At 49.8% G+C, this 10,758-nt stretch overlaps 1 long non-coding RNA gene across 1 annotated transcript; it reads left to right on the forward strand.

Annotated features, from left to right (window-relative positions):
• Nucleotides 1-7,538: 7,538 nt before the first annotated feature.
• LOC129466324 (uncharacterized) lies at nucleotides 7,539-10,069 on the forward strand. Its single transcript, XR_010117582.1, has 4 exons — nucleotides 7,539-7,763; nucleotides 7,916-8,138; nucleotides 8,443-8,573; nucleotides 8,675-10,069. It is a non-coding gene; the product is annotated as an uncharacterized lncRNA (long non-coding RNA).
• Nucleotides 10,070-10,758: the final 689 nt, after the last annotated feature.

Below are 10,758 nucleotides of genomic sequence, written 5' to 3' on the forward strand. Positions count from 1 at the left end.
CAGCCTCTGTCATGTGCCAGGCTAGGCTAGGGAGACCATGGTGAGACAGGTCTCTGTACTCAGCGTATACTCCAGAGAGGGATCAGACAATAAAGTAATATACATTAATTAATATCAGAAGGTAATGAGAGGAAGACCATAGTCCAGGAGCAGCTATGGCTTATGGGTGTAATCCCAACACTTTGGGAGGCTGAAGCAGGTAGATCGCTGAGTCCAGGGGTTTGAGACCAGCCTGGGCAATGTGGTGAAACCCTATCTCTCTCCCTCTCACACACACACACACACACACACACACACACACGCACACAAAATTAGCCAGGCATGGTGGCGCACTCCTTTAGTCCCAGCTACTCAGGAGGCTGAGGTGGGAGGACTGATTGAGCCCAGGAGGTCAAGGCTACAGTGAGCCATGATCACATCCCTGCATTCCAGCTTGGGTGACAGAGTGAGACCCTATCTCGAGAAAAAAAAAAAAAAAAGAGAGAGAGAGAGAGGAAGACCATAAACAGGTAATGGAGCTGGTCATGATGGCTCATGTTTACAGTCCCAGCTACTTATCCAACCCAAGGCCCATGGGCTGCATGAAGCCCAGGACAGCTTTGAACATGACCCAACACAAATTCATAAACTTTCTTAAAAATTATGAGATTTTTGCCAGGCACAGTGGCTCATGCCTGTAATCCCAGCACTTTGGGAGGCTGAGGCAGGTGGATCACCTGAGGTCAGGAGGTCGAGACCAGCGTGACCAGCATGGTGAAATCCCGTCTCTACTAAAAATACAAAATTAGCGGGCATGGTGGTACATGCCTGTAATCCCAGCTACTAGGAAAGCTGAGGCAGGAGAATCACTTGAACCTGGGAGGCAGAGGTTGCAGTGAGCTGAGATCGTGCCATTGCACGCCAGCCTGGGCAACAAGAGCGAAACTCCATCTCAAAAAAAAAAAAAATTATGAGTTTTATGTGATTTTTTTTTTTTTAGCTCATCAGCTATCATTAGTATTAGTGTATTTTATGTGTGGCCCAAGGCAATTCTTCTTCCAGTGTGGCCCAGGGAAGCCAAAAGATTGGACACCCCTGCTCTACAGTGTTCTTAACAAGAGATCCTGCAGGTTGGACAAGCTTGCTGTACAGCGTTCTTAACAAGAGATCATCTAGCCTCTGGGTGGCCGTCTGCACTGTCTGAGTGCTCACGACTGTGACCTCAGAGACTCTTTAAATGATGGAATCATGGCTATAACTATGGCAAACCTCAATGGAGAATGTCAAGCCAATCATAACCTTGTCTCACCTGAGCTGCACAATCACTTCTCAGGTAGATGCTCCTGCTGTATTAGGGGCATTTTACTAATTGGGATGCTGAGACTTAGAGAATTGAGGCAAGTTGCTCAGGTCACTTATTTGTTAGGCAACAGAACAGGGATTCTAATCCGGAGTGAACTCTAGAGTGCTGGGCTCTTAAATGACACATGGCATTGTTGATCTAATGGGGTTTGGTACCCCCTGTCCCCCATTCTGCTTTTCTCTAATGCAGGAACTCTTGGATCTGGAGGTCACAGCCTCCCCTTAGACTGTAAAAATGTGCCTGCTGGGCACTGGTCCCATGCTGAGGGCGCCCCTCAGGCACATCCTCTGAGCATGGGATTGCTGAGTGCTACAGTCTGGGGGTGGTGAGCCAGATCAGCACAGATCATGGATGGAAACCACCCTTCTAGGCAACCCCTTCTAGAAGGAAGAGTTCCTGGTCCAGAGCTGTGTTCTGTTCCCAACCTGCCTCCAGTCTGCCTGCTCCATGACCCCAGATGTCTGCTTGAGTCAGCCCCGGGCCTGTGTGGGCGTGGCCCCTGGGCTTCCGGGACATCCTATGTTCTGCCTTCTGCATAACTATTTTCCATTTCCAGGGAATCCCTTCCATCAGGGTTGGTTTTTACACTCTGGACCAGCCCACAGAACAATTAGGCCTGGCCTAATTTTCTTAGTTTTTGTAGAGACAGGGTTTCACCATGTTGGCCAGGCTTGTCTCAAATTCCTGGGCTCAAGTAATCTACCTGCCTTGGCCTCCCAAAGTGTTGGGATTACAGGCGTGAGCCACCCTGCCCGGCTGTCATCCATCTGATTGCATGTAACTCTAGTACATTCATTTCTCACTGCTGCATAATATTACATTGTGGGAAGAGATCTCAATTCATTCCTTCTCCAGTCAAAGGACATCTGGGATTTTCATAATTTTACAATTATGAACAATGCTTCTTTGAAGATCCTTGTGAAGCCTTTTCATACATGTGCAAGAGTTTTCAGGGCATCATCTTAGGAGTGGAAGTAATTGCTGGGTCATTGGTGTGTGCAACTTCAGTGTTATAAGATAATGCCCAGTTGTTTTCCAAAGCCACTTATACTCCCCACCACCCCCATAAAAGCCCCCATCACCAACCTCTCACCACCACTAGTGCCCCAGCACAGTCTCTGATTTGTAATGGGCTCAAAAGTAATTTATTTATTGACTGCCTGAGACAGTGGAATGAATGGACACCATCTTCACTCAGAAAGATGAACGACTGAAACTCCAGCATCTCAGACTGGCAGTGATGGCCATAGGCTCTGGGCTTCTTTGATCCAATCATCTGGGACCCCTGGGGGCCTTCATGGTCCCTTGGTTGTGACCCACAATGCTCAGCAAGCCCTCTCTGTCTGGACACAAGCTTCTAGTATGTGCCTGTTTTAGGGGCCTCATGCCTGGCTCTGCTGGAGCGCTCTGTAGGACACTTTCCTGATTGCCAAAAATCAGGAAACCAGGATTTTGAGACCAGCATGGGCAATATGGCAAAACCCCGTCTCTACCAAGAATATAAAATAATAATAACCAGGCATGGAGACTCGTGCCCAGCTACTCGGGAGGCTGAGGTAGGAGGATCACTTGAACCTGGGAGGGGGAGGTTGCATGAGCCTTGGAGGCCAGCCTTGAAAACCCACGGAAATCCTATCTATGAATAATACATCCTACACCCATATGGGCCCTGATGTTGGTTTCAAAACAGCCATTTTTCCCTGCCCTCTTTACACTAACATTTTTAAGGTTTTTTTTTTTTTTTCAAACAAGCAAGTCCTAGTAACATGATAGAACTTTTTTTTTACTGTTTTCAGCCATGCCTGAAATTCAGTCTACACACACACACACACACACACACACACACAAATGCACTCTCACAAAGAGCACATTCTTTACTTCAAGTCCAAGGCCTATAAGAAGAGTTTTCTGTCGAAGGTCAGCAGCTCTGATTGTATTGCTTTATTTAGAACATAGTTTTTGCTGAAACTCATTCCATTACCTTTGAGTTCACGGAAGTGGATCCCATTAGAAGAATCAGCAGTTAAGAGGCTCCCATACAGGCTTAGAGAGTGATGCTAAACTTAGGTTCATTTGGCTACTGTGGTTTATTGACAGGGGCCTCTCTTTTTCTCTCTCTCCTTTTAATGGAGCCTGCATTTTCCTGTTTTGCAACCGCCAACCTGTTCATGGTGGGAAGAAAGGAAACTTCTTATCTCTACTCCTAAGCTCTCTACTCCTCCAGTAAGTGGCCTACTTCCCATTGCCCTAGTATGGCTAATCGACACCCACATCCAGGCCTCAGGCTAGCACAGGCAGGGGTACAGAATAGACAGTTCTGTGTCCCTGGTCCTGGTGGAGTGGGTTTACGGACCTGACCATTGCGCTGTCTCTTGGCTTCCGACATGTGTACCCTGTCTTGACTGCCAGAGTCCTAGTATCTGCGGAGGCAGCCACTCCCTCACCTGGCCCCTGCTTTCCACTCCACTGGCTTTGTACCCTGGGGTGGGCGTCATGTGCTTCCTGGTCTACAAAATGGGGGTGATAACACCCACAACACCTATACAGGTGTGCTTACACTTAAAAAGTACAGTTACTGGCCAGGTGTAGTGGTGAATGCCTGCAATCCCTTGGGAGGCCAAGGTGGGAGGATTGCTTGAGCTCAGGAGTTTGAGACCAACCTGGGCAACATGGCGGAATCCCGTCTCTACCAAAAATACAAAAATAAAAATAAAAATAAAAATTACCAGGCGTGGGGATGTGTGCCTGTAGCTCCAGCTACTCGGGAGGCTAAGATAGGAGGATCACTTGAACCTAGGAGTGGGAGGTTGCAGTGAGCTAAGATCAAGCCACTGTGCTTCAGCCTGGGTGACAGAGCAAGACTCTGTCTAAAAAAAAAATATTGTAAGGTGTCATGAGACTGGCAACGATGAAACATTTGGACCATGCCTATGTTGACATTGTGAAGGGCATATGCCCTCAGAGTCAGCTGGCGGTGGGGGTCAGGGTGAATTAATCCAACTGTTCCCAAGAGCAATTTGTCAGTATTTGTGAAAACAAAAACTGTAATTTATCTTTTGAACCATTAATTCCACTTCTAGGAATTTGTGCAATGAAAATACCAAAGACTACATATGGGGAGGTTTTCTGTGACATTCCTTATAGTGGTTAATCCCGGAAACCATCTAAATGCCCACTTTCCTCTCTAACACAGCTATTCTATGGTATACTATGTACCCACTAAAAAGAATGAGATTGTGATCCATGGACTGATATGAAATGATCTTCAAGAAATATTTTTGTGTGTGTGAAAAAGGGTACAAAACAGTATATATGCAATCTTATCTTTATGTTTAAAAATAGGATGTAAGTGTGTGTGTGTGTGTGTGTGTCTGTGTGTGTGTGTGTGTGTGTGTGCGCGCTGAGAATATTTCTGGAAAAAGAATGAGTAGAAAACAGAGAATTTTTTCCAGGGATGGAGGACAGAGGTGGAGGGAGAATTATTTTTCAATGTGTGCTCTTGCATTTGTATAATTTAAACACAATTTTGGAATATACAAAGTATGTAAGCTACTTCCATTCTAATTCCTGGCAGGTTTATTTCTAGAATGCTTCTATGTCGCAGAGAGTGGCTCTGAGAATGACCTTTGAAGAATGGGAAGATGACACAGGCTTCAGAGAACCAAAGTAGGATGTGGGCTCCACAGAGTCGGCTGCCGCTTGCTACCTCTGGAGGCTGCCTGTAGTCTTAAGCCCAGGAAAGTCAGTCTCCCCAGCTCGTGTCACTGCTACCTGTGGCCACATCTAGCCCCCAGCACCTTCTCCTCAGGCCCCCATCTCTGGAGGGGCCATCACTCATAATTCAGTGGGTGTCAGGCTCAGTGCTAAGCGCTTCGGGTGCGTTAGGATGAAGGTCTTTGCCTCTCACCTCCCTGCATCTCACAGCTGGTGCAGTGGTCCAGGCCATCACAGCTTCCTTGGAACTGCTTGCCGTCTTTGAGCCATTGACAGCTGCCCCAGTGATCTTTCTAGGCCATAAGGCACAATGGTCATTGCCCCACTTAAAACCCTCCTAGCCCGTCGCTGTTAGGATCCAATCCAAGCCCATTACCATGGCTATGAGGCTGTCTTCCTTGCCTCTCCCACCTCTCCTCATCTGCTCTGCTCCAACTATACTGATCGTCCCGTTCCTTGAAGAGAACGAACACATTCTTGCACCAGGACCTTGGCATTCGCTGTTCCCCTAGCATGATGCCTGTTCCCCAAGACCTTCCTGAGCTGTGTCTCATTGTTCAGTTTTCGGTTCAGTGTCACCTTTCAGAGAGGCCTGACTACTCCAGGTAAAGAGAAGGCTCCCTCCCCTGAATCCACCTATCCCTCCATCCCACACAACCAGGATGCATTTTCTTCATGGCATTTGTCAGTCTTGGCAATTGCCTTATTGATTTGTTTGGGCTCTGAGCCCTCTCCATTGAATGTCAATGCCCTGAGCACATGGGCCTTTTTGGTATCGATCATCTGTGGAGCATGACGTCAGCACCGTGGGTGTTTACTAAGTGAATGGATGCAGTACATGCATTGCAAGTGCCACATGTTGCTGGAATCTTTGCTGCTTACTCTCTGTGTGGCCTCAGGAAAATCTCATTTTCTGCAGCTGTGCAGTGGGGCAGGCTGGGAGTACCAGGGCAAAATAGAGAGCGGCTCCTGAATGGAGCTTTTTGTTTGTTCTAGAAGTCTATCATTCTGAAGAAGTTGTATGGAAACATGTACTCTGATTTTCCAGCTGGGGCTGTTTTCTGCCCACCTTCCTGCTCTGGGAAGCAGGACAGGTTCCTGGGAGACTCTCCCTGGAGTGGGGGAAGGGGGTGGCCTGGAAAATAGCCCCACGCCTAGGGGTAAAGGGAGGGTGTAAATGCAGGAAAGGGGTGCCTCTGGGAGAGTTGAACTGTCTCCTGAAAAAAAGTGTGGAAAGAAAGACTGGATCAAAGTACACAGACTTTAGGGAGGTTAGTGCAGCTGAAACCCTCCACACAATACTTGACGCTCATGTCAACACAGAACATGTAAAGGAACGGTCGCCGTGATTATTATTAATTATTGCTGTTACTGAACTGTGTCCATTTCTATAAAGGAACCAGACTATCTCAAATTGTGCCTTTTCACAATTCTCTGCCTCATTTCAGCATCATAACAGTCCTTGGGGGCAGGTACCCTTGTTATCATAGAATTGAGGAAACCCAGCCACGGAGAGGGTGTTTTGCTCAGGTTCACACATAGCTGCAGAACTGGGATTCAAATGTGGTTGGGCTCTTCCTGCTACAATTTTGAAGTTTCTTGAAATTTCCCAGGATTCTTTATTTTTGTTAGGCAGTGCCTGTTTCCTTGAGGTTCCCAGCAGTTAAAATAACCATTAAGAAATGAAAGGAGACCGCAGACTTGGTTAGGAAGGAACAGGGCTGGGAAGAAGTAGGGGCACCCTTGCCTGGCTCTGCAGGAGAATCTGACCCCACAGGGGGCTACCTGGGAAGGGACAGAACCAGGGCCAAATCCTGAGGACCTCTCTTCAGCTATGAGGCCAAGTGGCTACATCTCCCTTCTGGCCTGAGAGGCTCTAGAGGGGCAGTGACCCTCTGGATGGGTCTCAGCAGCAGCAGAGGAAACACAGCTCCTGCTTGGGCCCTATCCTCACCCTCAGGGTTGGGGCCTGGCATCAAATCCTGATCTTCCAGGGTCCGAGCCACCTTGAGTGAAAGCAACAGGTGTAAAGAACGCTTGACTCAGAACAGAACCTGGAGCCACCTGCCCAAGATGCCTGGGGCGGGGACCTGTCTCTTGCCCTGCCACTGTGGGGATGACATCCTCCACCCTCACTCTCTCCCTTCCCCAGAATGGCACCTACGGTGTCACCATTACCACAAGCGTTTTGGGGTGGGCACTTGGGGTCAAGCCCCTTGCTCAAAGGATGACATGAAGTCTCTAATACCTTTGTGGGCCTTTATCTACTCAAGGGTATGTGGGGATGAATAAGCTGTTCCAGGGATGTGTTCCAGGGGCTGCAAGAAGGTCAGGAAGGCACAGGAAGAAGCAAGGATGGAACTGGAGAAAGGGTCCCAGCATGGCCTGGGATCAGGACCTCAAGAACGGGTGGGGAAACCTGGAGGGAAAAACGGAACTGATCAGGTGCATTTCAATTAGGCCATGGTATTTTAGGCAACACCTCTGCTGGAGAGGTGGTTGCCTGCAAAACCGGATGAAGGCAGTGCTGTCAGGGCTTGGTGCTCTGTGAACAGCCACCTGGGGTCTGCACGTGTCTTCTGCCTCCACCCACCCCCGCTCAAACCCCCTTCCTAGCACCTCCCTCTCTGCAAGGTTCCGGAGTGGCCACCCACAGAGCAGCTCTGGGCTGGGCGCTGAGTCATGAGGCTGTGGTGCCTGCCAGGGGGTGAGGGTGGCAGATGGCTTTATGTGGGTGTGAGTGAGGAGGGGGGCAGGTGGGAGGGGCAGTGACCCTGGGCCCAGCAGAGATCCAGGGAAGTGGCCTGGGAGGTAGGTCCCCAACTCTTCCTTTCCCCCGTCTTCACTGCTGTTTTCCAGGGATGCCCGTTCCTGCTGGGGTAGCCAGCTGTGACCAGGTCAGTGTGGATAGTGAGCCCTGGGAGACCTGAGGCCCTGGGCTTCCGCTTGACCTGGCTGGGTCAGCCGTGGGAGGCAGAGCCTGGCTCTGTTTATCCAGGCCGGACACTTCCGGAGCAGATGGGCGCCTGTCAGAGCCACCAGCCAGGAACTGGGCTGATGTCCTCTCATTGCCAAGTAGCAGGTGACTGGAGGGCCTGGAGGGAACATGGGTTTGGTTCGCCTGTTTATTAGGGAACTCTCTCTCTGGGCTGGGAGCTGCCTGCTCAGCTGAGTGAGCACAGGGCAGACTCTTTGACCCAAAAGGGGCCTGGCCCTTTCAGGTGCCGTGCTGGGGACTCTGTGAGGGCTTCAGCGTCTCCCCAGAAGCCATGGCTGAGCTCTGCTTTTTGCCACCCCTACCTTGGTGTATGCGTTTCCTGGGGTTCCTGTGACAAAGTACCACTAACCAAGTGAGTGGCTTAAAACAGAGATGTCTTCTCTCACAGTTCTGGGGCCAGCATTGCACTCAAGGTGTCAACAAGGCTCCCATCAGAGGTCCTGACGGAGGGTCTGTTCCAGGCCACGCTCCTGGCTTCCGGTGGTTGCCAGCAACCCTGTGCGTTCCCTGCTTATAGAGGTATCACTCCTGTCTCTGCCTCCATCTTCACATGGCGTTCTCCCCTCGGTGTCTTCTGCATCCGTTCTCCTCTCTCTCTCTCTCTCTCTTTTTTTTTTTAGATGGAGTCTTGCTCTATCGCCCAGGCAGGAGTGCAGTGGCACGATCTTGGCTCACTGGAACCTCCGCCTCCCAGGTTCAAATGATTCTCCTGTCTCGGCTTCCCGAGTAGCTGGGACTACAGGCGCCCGCCACCGTGCCTGGCTAACTTTTTGTATTTTTAGTAGAGATGAGGTTTCACCGTGTTAGCCAGGATGGTCTCCATCTCCTGACCTCGTGATCCACCCACCTCAGCCTCCCAAAGTGCTGGGATTACAGGCGTGAGCCACCGCACCCAGCCTCTCCTCTCTTCTTGTAAGGACTCCAGTCATACTGGATTAAGGGCCCACCCCACTCAGTATAACCTCAAATTAATCACGTCTGCAATGCCCTATTTCCACATAAGGTCACATTCTGAGGTTTGGGGAAGGACATGAATGTTGGGGGGATACTGTTCCACCCAGGACACTTGGGTTGCCCATCTGCCTCACTCTTTCTCTCATCTTCAGCTTTTCCTCCCTCTTGCTCTGCCATTTAGAGAGAGGACACCCCGTACCCAGGCCTGAGCTTTCAGGGAGGGTGAGGCCACCATTTTCCCAAGAGCTGGCTGACTCCCAAGCATTCGACTGTAAATTAGAAAACCCATTAAGAGGCAATCAATGTACAACTTGGTTTTTATCCTGTATAGAGTATCAGAGGCCTTTGGGAATTGAAAGGAAAGCTTTGAACTCCCACCCAGGGTAAACGTACATGTGAACACGCACAGCTCTCAGTGGTGACACAGCCTTTCCAATGCCTGTTTGTCCTGGTACTCCAGAGAGGGCCTTCTCCGGGCCAAGGAATTTCTGTCTGGAGCAAAAGGAGGCCCCAATGCCTCAGCACTGTGCTGCCTGTGAGGTCAGGGGTTGCCATGCTGGGCGAGGACTGGGAAGGGTTTCCTTAAATCAGACCAGCGTCAGTGTGTGTGTGCAGTCACAGGGTAGGCAATGGAAAGCGGGTGGTGGAGGTATTCAGGAAAAGGGTGGGGTGCTCTGCTGTGGTGTTAAAATGTTTTTTTTTCTTGCCCCTGTAACCACTGCCCTCCAGATATTGTTGAAAAGAGGCCCAGAGCCTGATACTGGATCTCCGAGCATTTAAAGCAGAGGATCTCAGATGTGTTATTAAAGGGAAGGAGTAGGGAGTTGCCCAGCATAACCTCCTCCCATTAGCCTCTTTATATAAAAGCACCCAGACTCTGTCCTTCTGTGTGTACATATAAATGTCCCTAAAGGTCTTGAAGGGTAAACATCAAGAAGGTACCAGTGGCTGCTTCTGGACAGGATCTAGCATTGAGGGCATCAAGGAAGGACTTTTCCTTGTTGCTACCTCTGTTTTGGTGTGGCTTGAATGTTTCCAATGAAAGTGGATTCAAATAATAATTGTGTGTTAAGTTAAAATGTTTTCAAAGAAAGGCTCTTGATGTTCTGGGAGTTTCAGATCCCTTCAAGAAGTTCCTGAAAACCACGGTCTATCTCTCCCCACTGCACCTGCTCACCACGAGCATCCCCAGCCCGAGGGAGGGGCAGACCCCTGGCCCTGAAGCAGACCAGCTCCTTCTTCCGGAGAAGCCCACCTGCTGCCACCAGCCAGGCCACTGGGATGCTCCTTTTCCCCTCTCCCCACTCCACACCCAGGCACCCAGAAAATTCTAGCTGAATTGTTCTCACCACCAGTGGTTCCCAGGCAGATGGCATCAGAATCACCTGGTTGAAATGGCGTGTTGGATTACCCCTTTACTTTTCTAAGATTTACTTTTCTAATAAGCTTCCAGGTATCTGATATGATGGATCCTCCCACCTCACTTTGAGAACCACTGATCTAGGTGAAGGGCATTAACTGTGCCTTCCGAGGTTCACCTGGAATCCGGAGAGGGGTTCCAGCTGGGAACAAGGTTCATTCCTCTCCTGTGTGAAGGTGAGGAGAGGAGCATCCATGGGAAACACCTGGGGACAGGGAAGAGGGAAAATTCTTCTCTTAGGAGTGAGGCTGATGAGATGCTTTGCACTGGAAGACTGCGATTGTCTCAATGAGAAGGTACCCGGGGGGGCCCCCCAGTCACCTCCCACTC

The sequence above is a fragment of the Symphalangus syndactylus genome, chromosome 2, assembly GCF_028878055.3.
Source record: "Symphalangus syndactylus isolate Jambi chromosome 2, NHGRI_mSymSyn1-v2.1_pri, whole genome shotgun sequence".
NCBI classification, from domain to species: Eukaryota; Metazoa; Chordata; class Mammalia; order Primates; family Hylobatidae; genus Symphalangus; species Symphalangus syndactylus.